The sequence below is a fragment of the Pseudophryne corroboree genome, chromosome 5, assembly GCF_028390025.1.
Source record: "Pseudophryne corroboree isolate aPseCor3 chromosome 5, aPseCor3.hap2, whole genome shotgun sequence".
NCBI classification, from domain to species: Eukaryota; Metazoa; Chordata; class Amphibia; order Anura; family Myobatrachidae; genus Pseudophryne; species Pseudophryne corroboree.
In genome coordinates this window covers 619954847-619967507 of record NC_086448.1, presented here as the reverse complement: position 1 = coordinate 619967507, position 12661 = coordinate 619954847, and the positions used below count along the sequence as shown (strand labels likewise).

At 40.2% G+C, this 12661-nt stretch overlaps 1 protein-coding gene and 1 long non-coding RNA gene across 7 annotated transcripts in view; one reads left to right on the top strand and one right to left on the bottom strand.

Annotated features, from left to right (window-relative positions):
- The window catches only part of MYOM1 (myomesin 1), a 194274-nt gene that overhangs the window by 148534 nt on the left and 33079 nt on the right, over positions 1–12661 (bottom strand). The window lies entirely within an intron of this gene.
- The window catches only part of LOC134928143 (uncharacterized), a 114690-nt gene that overhangs the window by 83397 nt on the left and 18632 nt on the right, over positions 1–12661 (top strand). The window contains exon 4 of one of the 4 annotated variants that reach the window (XR_010177835.1): positions 867–983. The exons of the other annotated variants lie outside the window; for them this stretch is intronic. This is a non-coding gene — a long non-coding RNA (uncharacterized LOC134928143). Of the gene's footprint in view, positions 1–866; positions 984–12661 lie in introns of those variants that run through there. 4 annotated transcript variants of the gene reach the window in all.

Here is a 12661-nt window from a genome sequence, read left to right as displayed (position 1 = left end):
AAGCATTTCAGGGAGATTGTGAAAGTAACACCTATCAGTGCGGACGTGTACTGCTACTGTACATCAGAGGTGTGTCATAAAAATGACTTACATCCAAATGTAAATGAGCCCCAGAGTTCGTAAAATCTACTACAATAAAATAAACTGATATTTTTCAGGATTTGTTTGTGTATTGTGTTTTACAAGAGGTTCCATATATTGTAATGGCCACGAGTAACCTTATTTAAAATGCATGTAGCCATAGGGATCATTGGGGGTAATTCCAAGTTGATCGCAGCAGGAAATTTTTTAGCAGTTGTGCAAAACCATGTGCACTGCAGGGGAGGCAGATATAACATGTGCAGAGAGAGTTAGATTTGGGTGGGTTATTTTGTTTCTGTGCAGGGTAAATACTGGCTGCTTTATTTTTACACTGCAATTTAGATTGCAGATTGAACACACCACACCCAAATCTAACTCTCTCTGCACATGTTATATCTGCCTCCCCTGCAGTGCACATGGTTTTGCCCAACTGCTAACCAAATTCCTGCTGGTTATGATAGGTTATGTTCTTCTAGTCCCCTTTTGATGTTGCGTATATGCTCACCTATCCTTATTTTCAGTGGACGTGTGGTGCGGCCTACGTATTGTTTAGTGCAACCACATTCTAATAGATAAATGACCCCTTTGCTGTCACATGTCATTCTCTCTTTTATGTTATATGTTTTGCAACAATGGGGGAATACACAGTACAAAACCAGCAGTACAATTTAATTCCACCAACACAGGCAAAACATATAACATCAAAAGGGGACTAGAAGAACATAACCTATCTAAACATTTCAAAGACCACCACAACAGTAACCCCGCTTCGCTGAAATTTATAGGGATTCAGGAAGTACATCCAAATTGGAGAGGAGGAGATTTTATTGCTAAACTCAACATGACAGAATTAAGATGGATGTACGAATTAAAGACACTGGCCACACAGGGTTTAAACCGGGACAATGAGGTAAAATCACTGATATGCAAATAAGAAATATAGTGCCGCAGCTAAGACTGTAGCAATAATGTTAGTAAAGCCACCTGTTGTACTTAGTGATGGCTGTCCACCTGGGCAACATTCAAGTATGTTAACATTAATAAATATATATGCAAACAATAAGAAATGTATACCGCAGATAAGACTCTAGCGGCCTGTTAATCAAGTTACCTATTATAATAAGTGATGGCTACCCACATGGTTAACAATCTAATATGCAAACAATAAAAAATGCATAGGCAGATAATAGGAAATATATATGATTTTACATTTAAATTATATGTAATTTAATTCAAATTCATTTATATTCATTTACCAATCATTGATCAAATTCTGCTAAAAACCACATAGAATTATCAATGTTCAACATCTGCAAGCCGATCACATATTATGATTATAACCATATGACCACTACTCATTCATGGCAAGAATATTGATAATTAATTCCAATTCAATCACTGAGAATATTAGAAACAAGTTAACAATCATGCTATTGAAACAGACACACTCATTTTGACCAATAGAATTCCTCAATCCATGTCAGGTGACCCAATGAGGTCACAGAATGATCCCATAAAAACCACTGGGATATGATTCCCTAATATCCACTTCTCCCAGAGGAAGGCCTTGGAAAGGCTGAAACGCGTTGGAGTAAACGACACACAGACTTTAAAGTTCTGCAGAACTGCCTTTGCATACCAATAACAACGAGCTTCACATTTACAAGACCCGGTCACGTGATCGGGAGAAACCCGGAAGCGGACCAGGTTGCCGAGCAACAGAAGACTGAGAAGCTGGTGACGGGACCTGGTGAACACAGGATAAGGTAGGAAGTGAGTCTCCGTGTGCGGCGAGAGTCACTCAGTAGGCGGCTCCGGAGAGCGCTGTCTGAGTTTCTCCCTCGCCCCAGACGAGATTACCGGTGCGGCGCCTCGGCTCTCGGGGGGTGTCTGTTCCAAGGCGCACCACGAGAAGCTGAGGCCGGCCTGTAAGACCAGTCCGGAGCCTCCCTATCATACCCCCCATGTGTTTTCGCCATATGCCCACACCGTGAAGACTTATAGTGTGACATATACAGAAAAAGCGCTATATGAGAGACTGTGAAGATTTGAGTACACTCTAACAGAGACTATAATTTTTACATGCGGGACGCCGCAATTTGAACTAAATCCTGACCAAGAGTGACATTTCACATCAGTGCGATCCACATTATTTAGTTTAATTACAATAAAGTGCTATAATAATACCAAATTCTATATGAGTATCACTTGGTTTCAATTACATTGCAACTTTGGAACATAGGACCACTAAGCACCCAATTGTTACATATTTTGATTATTTATTTATTTATTGATTCATTTATATATTCATTCATTCATCTAATCATTCGTTTCTCATTTATTTTATACATCTATTATTTCACCACATCCGCACCCATTTTTTCTGACATTAAGGGTTCATATTCGATTAACCATTCATTAATCCAATCATTATTCATTTATTGATTCAGCACATCCTCATCCATATTTGCTGAGAATAAGGGTTCATACTTATTAACCTACTAATTGAGTAAACAGACCAATCATCCGGATTGAGCGCAACACCGCTCCCATCATTTCTAATGCTTGAAAGTAAACACTGAAGTCATATTTAGTTGTCAAGATTTATATTTTTTAGACAATTTTACAGTATATAAATAGTTTCTATATATTAAGCATTTATAACTGTACTTTCAGCTCAGCTTACTATATTCAAGCAACTCATTTCATCGTACCGTTATCTGCTCTTGAAAGTAGCGGGGATGTGGAAGCTACTATGCCTTCCCTACAGGCACCTACATTTACTATATATTGTAACACTAATATGCTGCAGGTATAAAAGATGTACATGTTCTCTTTATTGCCGTAGCCTTTTCCCAATTGTAAAATATACGTTATGATAAGAAATTACCTTTGATTACTGTATTTCTCCTAAGTCCACAGGATAACATTGGGATATGATGAAGCAACAACGGATTTGCACCAATCGGTCAAAGCTTTTCGGCCTCCCTGCATGCAACGGGCCCGTCCATATATTCCCGCCTCCTGGCTCAGGCAAATCAGTTGTATTCCCAAAGCTCAAGGCAGGAGCATCATAGATAGCCCTAATCAGGCGAGAAGAACACACTTCCGTACAAGAAGGAAGAGGTTAGTGAGTAAAAGGATCCTCAAATCAGGTGCGTCAGGGTGGGATCCCTCTGGACTTTGGAGAAATACCGTTATCAACAGTAATTTCTTACCATAACGTATATTTCTCCGGCAGGGTCCACAGGTTATCCGAATTCAGCGTCATGAGAAGCAAAGGTATCCATGGCATAATGTCTAAAGAATGTGTTAATAGAAGACCATGTGGCTGCCTTACATATCTGTTCTGCTGAAGCACCACGTTGTGCTGCCCTGATGTACCTACCTTACGAGTAGAGTGAGCAGAGGCATTAGCCAGAACAGGGAGATCAGCCTGAGAATATGCTTCTGAACTCGTTATCTTGCCAGTGTCTGCTTATCGGCAAGCTAGCCTCTCTTGTGAAATTCATAGAGAATTTGTCTTTCTGATGGCATTGGTATGATCTACGTCACGGACTACGTCCAACAATGCATCTCCAGCAGTAAAGTCCGGCCCTTAAGACCAAGACTACAGTTTCTTTGTTAAGATGGAATTTAGAAACCATTTTAGGAAGATACCCAGATTTGGTTCAAAGAACTGCTCTATCTGGATACATAATTCAGAAATGGAGGATAAGATAACAATGCCCCTAAATCTGAAATTCTTCTAACTGAAGCAAGGTCAGTAGAAAAATAACTTTAGCTGTCAAACATCTAAGATCCAATCTTTCAAGTGGTTCAATAAGGACAGCCTAAAGGGCCTTTAGGACTAACTTAAATCCCAAGGCACTGTAGGAAGAACAAAAGGAGGTTTAATGTGTCGCATTCCTTGAAAAAAAATACGCACATCCTGTAGGTTTACAATTTTCTTTTGGAACCATACAGTCAATGCCGACACTTGCACTCTCAAGGAAGTCGGTCATAACCTTTATGCATTCATACCTGAAAGAATGCTAAGATTCTGGAAATTTTGAAAAACCAAGAGTCAAATATTGAATATAGTCTTGCCATATTTGGTGATAAATGCGAGCTAAGAAATTTTCCTTGCTCTGAGCATATTTAGAATTACCTATTTATAGTCCTCTTGCCTTCAGGATGGAAGTCTCGAGAGTCAAAAACCGTCCATCCGGGTGTTTGTGATAACCATGACCCCGAGACGGTAGATCTGGCCATTGAAGAAGTATGAATGGAGCATCCATTGACCTCCTCTGTATATCTGTGTATCATTGTCTTCTGGACCACGCTGGAGCTGTTAGTATCACAGCACCCTTACCTTGTCTTACCATTCGTATCACCAGGTGATAGGTGGAAACACATGAAGCATACGAAAGTTGACAAGTCCTCCAGAAGATCGCTGTGGGATTTGTTCTTGACCTGTATGCGAAACCTTTGTTGTTCTGACTGGACGGCATGAGATGTATCTCTGGCAACCCCCATTATCTACCAGAGTTTTTGAGACCTAGGGGTATAAGTCCATACGTTTACCTGAATGGCAAGCTGACTAAGAAAATCTGCTGCCCAGTTTAAGACTGCTGGAATGAGTACTGCGGACAAGGCTGGATAATGAAGTTCTGTCCACCTTAAAGTGTGACTTACCTTCTTCATTATACTTTGGCTGTGAGATCCTCCCTGATGGTTGAGGTACGCCACTGCCATTGCATGTCCGAGCAGATTCGATCTGGATTCATCAAAAGGATATTCCTTGCCTGAATAAATGCCATATATATGGCTCGAGGTTCCAATATATTTATTGGCAGGCAACATTTCTTCCTTTGTCAACTGCCCCTGGAAATAACTCCTTCCTGACACTTCATCCCAGCCCCACAGGGTGGCATCCATTGTCAGAGTTGCCATCTGATATACAAAGAAATGTATACACAAAGATCTCCTGGCACCGTTATTGAACAGATAAACAGCTGCTTTCCCTGGGGTAATTGGTACAAACCCCTTCTTACATAGACAAAAATTGAAAACAATGGGAGAGCGCTTAATAAATCTGTTGTAGATTTTATTTTAATATATTTTATTACATATATTTATATTTGATACCGGCCAGCATCATTCACACATATAAAATATATATATATATATATATATACACATTAATGCTCCATAGTTCTATAAAACTACTATTAATATATCTTAAAATACTCAGACTCAAGGCAACTGCACTGCAAGACTAATATGCAACAAAGTCTCCTTCATGTACTCTTCAGTGATACTTTGTACCACCTGGATCCTTTTGTAAGCTTATTGATACTTTTGTATTGCCATGCACTTATACGCTGTTAGCAATTGGGTTAGTAATTGGATTCAGCGTCTCTCAACTCTGTAATATCGTTAAACGCTCTGCTGATAACTCTCACTATGTTAGTGAAAAGCGTTCATGTATGTCCATGCAGCATTAGTAAACAACGTCCAAAAACAGGTTGATTACCATACATCAATATGGAACTTGCAGTAAACCTCTGTTATGAACACGGAGTTGTTGATATCCCTCCCGGCTGAAGCTTTTTCCCGGCAGCCTTAGCTGGAGTCAATGTGCAATCACTTTACATCAATCCGTCCCCTCTCTTTAGCGTTAGGGTCTGTAGTATGCTGGCCAGCGGATTAATAATCTGAAGCTGTGTCCCGTATGCTGGGAGACCGTACAGACGCGTTTCCCCGCCTTTAATACCTGGCGGCTTCCTCAGTGTAAAAAAGATATACAAAGAAGCCTTCCTTTGTCCAGGATAGGATGTCCAATATTGATCTCCTAACTTCCAGAGGAAGACCATAATCTGTGCTTTTATTGTCTGATGAAAAACCTTTCTACTAAGAAATGATCAGACATTACAGGTGTATCTAATGGAAGTATATTCCATCATGTCCATTGTCTACACCATCAAACCCATCACATGCACTACCGCGTAAATGGATACCGTTTAAATGTGTAGCAACTCCTGAATCCTTAAATTAATTTTAGATATTTTGTTCAGCGGTAGATTACTCTCTGAGTACCCAATTCCAACACAGCCCCCAACTGAGTCCTCCGATATGACGGAACCAGAACGACCTTGCCCAGTTTATGAGCCAGCCACATCTCTGTAACCAGCTATTGTCTGTTACAGATGACAGTGAACAATTCCTGAGACTGTGCCAGGATTAAGTTGTCGAGGTATGGATTTTTAAAAAATACTTATCTCCTGCTAACAGAGATAAGATGCCATCCCTACCCTATTTTGGTGAATACTCTGGGTGAGAGCTGTGGTAAGCCCAAATGGTAGGGCCTGAAATTGCAGCTGGAGGATAGCAACAAAACATAGCGCTGATAGAACAGTGCTATATGAACATGTGGATAGGCCTCCTGAATATTCTGTATTGCCCTAAATCCTGACAGTGCCAGCTTCTGACAGCATCGGGTGCAGCGCTGCTCCTCCGGCTCCCCCGGTCACATGGCCACTCCCCCGTCATGTGGCCACTGCCAGCGGTGGAGAAGAGGGGGGATGCGGTCACGGCGCTACCCTGGTTTCTCTGCCGGGGATCACAGCGCCGAGGACAGCTGGATGCCTGCAGTCGCAGCCTGCTGCAGCGAGCTTGGGACGCTGCAGGTTGTCCCGTTCATCGGGGATTTTGGAAACCAAATCCCCAGAAATAGCCCCATTTCCATGCGAAAACGGGTCTGTTTCTACCGAAAACACACAGGTTTCACTGAACCTGTGTGTTTTCGGGAGAAAGGTCATTTTTTTTACAGGCGTTCAATCTGGATTGCCTGTTAAAAAATATCGGTGGAACATCGATGAAACATTGGAAAAACATACGTTTTTCGCACCCGATGTTTTACCGGGCCTAATAGGCTATCCCCCTTAAGATATAAGTGCTGCAAAATATAAGTATTTATTACTAAAATGTCTCTATAGTACCACTTTGTGGTGCTATACAATGAAATGATTTACAGTACTTGAAAGGTCCGTTTCTTTCTAGGGTGAATGTCAGGTGTTCCTTAATGGTGCACCTTTACCATAGGTCCTATTGGAACCTATGTCCCACCTCTGTTAATATGAAGCAGTCCAAATAATGTGAGGGTAATGACCAATTGCGTCTTCCTGCCAATTGTCATGCTCTCTGTCAATGTCCAGTATGCGGATGATCACTAATGGGGAACCAGGGTTACGGGCTTGTTTTAAACTTACCACCGGGGGTGCGTTTTTGTTCGCATGTGCCGGCTCAGCTTCCGTTCCTGCTTCCTACGGTGACCAGTCCTCCTGAAGAGTTCTGGTCTTTGTGTGCTGGCAGTGGCCACTGATCTCAGTATCTGGATTCCGTGTACCGTGCCTTCTCCCTCTTTTGACCAGCCGGGGAGTGAAGAGAGGCCGCCTGGATATGCCGGCCGCTGTTCTCAGTCTCAGGGTCCCGTACTTTACTTCCGGTCATGTGTCCCGGGGCTTTTGTGTAGTGATTATTCCATGCTCTGTGGTCGCTCCCTCTCTGGTCAAGGAGGGGGAGAGCACCGCAATCAATCAGTGAGCTCTGTGTGGATGGGTGGGCAAATTGTCCAACACGTTTCAGCACTGGAAGGAGGTAGGACACCTCCAGGTGGAGCAGCACCATTCCCACACCCCCATCACCTCTAGCATATGAGCGCAGTCCTCCCTCTCTATACAATATAAGTACTGTCCATTGAGAGACTGCAGCACTTAAGCTGTTTTTTTCCCACCATCCCTTCCCATCCCTCATGTCTGACCATTACTCACCTCGAACAATTACAATCATTCTCACAACAATCACATATGCATGTGAATCTTAGAGTACAGAAATGATCAGATTTATAGGGCAAAACAGACATTTGCAATTTTTGAACAGTCGACAACATCTATAAACAAAGGACAAGAATTCTGTACGCATATACTAAGAATAGAACAGTTGTTAAAACAAGAAACCAAATTATGGTGGGACACATTTGCACTCCAGTGGTATGTAGATCAAAATACAATACCAAAAGGTTTGAACATCAAGAAGGTACCCACACACAATAGAGAAAGCACAGAATTCATGAATAAGTGGAACAAGGCGTTGAAAGAGTGTTCAATAAAACTGATGCACATAATAATAGAACAACACGAAAAAGATCTGGAGAGAATAGACCACGACATCATTACATTACATGGTCTCCTGGAACCTTACCAACAAGAACACGGTTATAAAGACATAGAAACACTCACCAAGAATAGATTGAAAAAGGGAGAAGACATCATCATTGAAAAGAAAAAGAAGAAATTTCTCAGGGATAGATGGGGGATTAAAACAAATAAAGGAAGATAAAGGAAGGAAAGGTCTAATAGCTACACCTAGCTAATTAGACCTTATTAGAAAGGTCTAATAACTACACCTAGCTAATTACACATAGTCTAATAGCTACACCACGCAAAGCAACACAGAATATTAGGCCTCAGACAAACAAAGGGACGGTACAAAAAACAGCCCCTAAGAAATATCAGCATCCAAATACCAACAGACTCCTGACCAGGGGTTAAAGTGGGGGGGAACGAGGTGGAACTGAGTTCCACCACCTGTAATGGTAGGGGGAACTAGTTCCACCTCCTCCATTGCCCTGCACAGTAATTCCAACAGAAAAGCCCACACCATCATCTGCGTCAATCGATGATACAGATGGCACTAGTGTTGCTAATGAGCTGCAGCCACCTACTCCTTCCTTAGGTCCTGGTGCCTCCATGGTCTTCCTCCATGAGTTCCACCACCTCACCAGGACCACTTTAAGCCCTGCTCCTGACCTATCAGTGAGATAGAACTAGAAACAGAATCAGATACCACGGATACATCATGTATGCTAGAGGCAGAATCATCCTTTTCCATCCATGAGATAGAAGAATTGACATACGAAGACAAAATAAGAAAGTCCATGGAAAAGGGTTGCACTACACAGAATACAGAGACCACAATGAGACAAATGGGAGATATTGGAAAACAGATAACAGAAGAAATAAGAAAAGAGAAAGAAAAACAGACACATCCAAAACGGGGAACATTGGGATATAGATTTTTTAGACCTGAAGGCAGGCATCGCTGCCTGCTGATCACCAACAACAAGCACACAAACCAACAAAAGGAAACTTACAGACCCAGACGAGGCTGCAGGGGAGGCCAAAAAAACAAAACAAACCTTAACACAAACAGCACACGAAAGTTTGAAGGGATCTTCAACCTGAGTAGCCTAGAACTAGAGGATACCCACAAGACATTACTAAGTAAGGGACTGAAATGCGCACCTATAAAAAAATTAAACAAATTGGAGACATATATGGCTATACAGGCATTCTCAAGAAAATTAACCCTTAAGAAATACTTTGCACAAACCAATCCACATTACACACCAGCTGAAAATGCAACAGACTTCAAACACACCGATTACAAACCACAGTCAACATTTTATCCACAACACATGAAGGGACACATTATAAACACCTTTGAAAAATTAGTGGTCAATGACCTAGAGAAAATGGAAGACATACATATCAAACAAAGGAATTTGACGAAATGCGAGAAAGAGGCTCTGGAAGAATTAAGGACTAATCACCTCTCATTAAAAACCCACAGATAAGGGAGGGGGGGGGGCATAGTACTGCTCAATAAGGTCTTTCATTGGGAATTATCAACAAGAAAGAATTTGAATTCATGAATTTTACCAATCCAGTAATACCAGTATTCTACTATTTACCAAAAAATCCACAAAAACACAGAACATCCACCAGTTAGACCGATAATTTCAGGTATTAATTCACTTACATCAAACCTGTCAAGATACATTGATTTTTTTCTTCAACAACATGTAACCAAACATAAATCATATCTTAGAGACACAACACATACTCTTCAGCTATTACAAGATATAACATGGACAGAAGACATGATATTAGAGACCAGCAACGTGACATCTTTATATTCAATCATAGAACACAAACAGGGTATTGACAGCACAAAACACTTTCTTTCACAGGATGAAACACTTCATCAAATGCACATAGAATTCATTTTAAAGGCTGTAACATTCATTCTGGAACACAGTTACACATGGTTCGATAGCGACTATTACAGACAGTGGACAGGCACAGCCATGGGGACCAGGTTCGCTCCAAACTATGCAAAGCTATTTATATGCAAGTGGGAGTTGGACAACATCATCTGGAAGGGACATGGCTTCGGGGAGAACCTGGTCCTCTGATGACGCTTCATAGATGACATAATATTCATCTGGAAAGGGACTGAACAAGACTTACATGAATTCATACAGCACATGAATGACAATGACAGGAATTTACGATTTACAACCAATTTTAGCAAGGAAAAGGTGGAATTCCTTGACCTTGACATACACATCAAAAACAACCAAAATAGAGACACGAACATTCCACCAAAAAGTTGATGTGAACAACTACAGTCTATCCACCAGTAGCCATCACCCGAACTGGCTGAAAAGTATCCCACTAGGCCAGTTCACACGGTTGAGAAGGAATTCCACACAGTTAGAAGACTACAAAGAGCAGGGAAAAGACCTGAAACAGAAATTTCTAGACAAGAAATATGACAAAAAGACGGTAGAGAAGGGATTTACCAAAATGAAGGAGACAGAAAGGGAGGAATTACTTAGATACAAAGAAAAAGAAAAAACACCACAGGGTAAGGACATATACTTTGTGACACAATATAACAACGCAGCAGGGAAGATAAAACAAAGTATACAGAAACAATGGAATATTCTAAAGCAAGATGAGACCTTGGCAGAGATCCTACCACCACGACCAAAAGTGGTATACAGAAAGGCCCCAGATGTCAAGATGAACCTAGTGCATAATCACATACCTCCACCAACAACACAATAGATGGAAATAGATGATAGTACAAAGAGACAGGGTTTTCATCATTGTGGAACTTGTATGGGGTGTAGGATCATGAATTCTAGATCCACCAAGGCTTTGACAAACTTCACTTCCACTAACACAGGTCAAGAACATAAAATAAGGGATGAATTGACATGTCACACGAAGGTAGTGACTTACTTGATCACATGTCCATGCGGTTCGCAGTACATAGGATGTACGATTAGAACATTGAAAGTTAGAATATCGGAACATATACAGAACATAAAACAAGGGTACGATAAACATAGTATATCATAACATTACATAGAAAAGCACAACCAGGATCCGACACATTTGAAGTTCATGGCTAAACAAAAAGTAACAAATAATTTGAGGGGAGGTGACTTTTTGAAAAAAATAAACAGGGAAGAATTAAAGTGGATATATACCCTTAAAACTTTGACACCCAAATGCCTGAATGTAGAATTTAATATTACTTCAGTGATGTGACCTGAGGGAATGATCAATCTCCATTACATCACTCAAAACTACTGAAACCACATTACTGTAGCTTCATGATAAACATGTCTATTGTATATAAACCAAACTCCAAGCAAAAAAAGCGCTAAGCTTCAATGTGTGTCAGCTGTCCCAACTCAAATTGCTAAAATGCTTTATCAGTTCATTAATACTCCTCTCCTTATTAAGGACTGCCGCTCTCAAGTTATTGGGTTGTTGGTTCCCAATATATTTATTGTGACAAGAAAGAACTAAATTGAAAGCGCTGTCCACATTAAAGGATATATAAAATTGTATTTATTTTGTATTGATAACTGTTAATATAAACACTTAAAAAGCTAAAACATAATATGTATATCTACAAAGCCTATTTCTTCAGTGATCCTTATCACAGGTACCTTGTGATTGCACTGGTAATGTATAATAGATTGCTGATTAGAACAATATAGCATGCAATAGGTGCTATAATTAGCTCCACAGTGAACAATTCTTAGTAGCAAATTATATTATTCAGCCTCCTAAATACTTAGAGGTATTCATTACCAGTGCAATCACAAGGTACCTGTGATAAGGATCACTGAAGAAATAGGCTTTGTAGATATACATATTATGTTTTAGCTTTTTAAGTGTTCAGTTATCAATACAAAATAAATACAATTTTATCTATCCTTTATTGTGGACAGCGCTTTCAATTTAGTTCTCTCTATTGTATATAACAATGTTATAATAGACAACGTTATAATACTTTTCAAATGTCTTACATACTCCCCTTCAATAAATTTATCCTCTCTCTTTTTCCCCAGTACATTTTATAAATATGATCATTGATCTGTAAGTACACCGATAATACTGTAATGCCCATGAACATCTGAATAAAATATTCACTAAGAAGGGGATTCATCAAGTCTATGCTAAACATGGCTATTAATTATTTTTCACACAACACATAACCGTTTTAATTGTTTAAAAATACATTTGCGTAGAGAAGAGTAAAAAGAGAAATCACTAATTGACAGATAAAAGCTTGAATGTTAACCAATGGGAAATGGACCAGTGGTAAGCAGGAACCAATCAACACCCACAAGGAAGTTTATATGGATCGTACCACACAGGGCATTTAATCC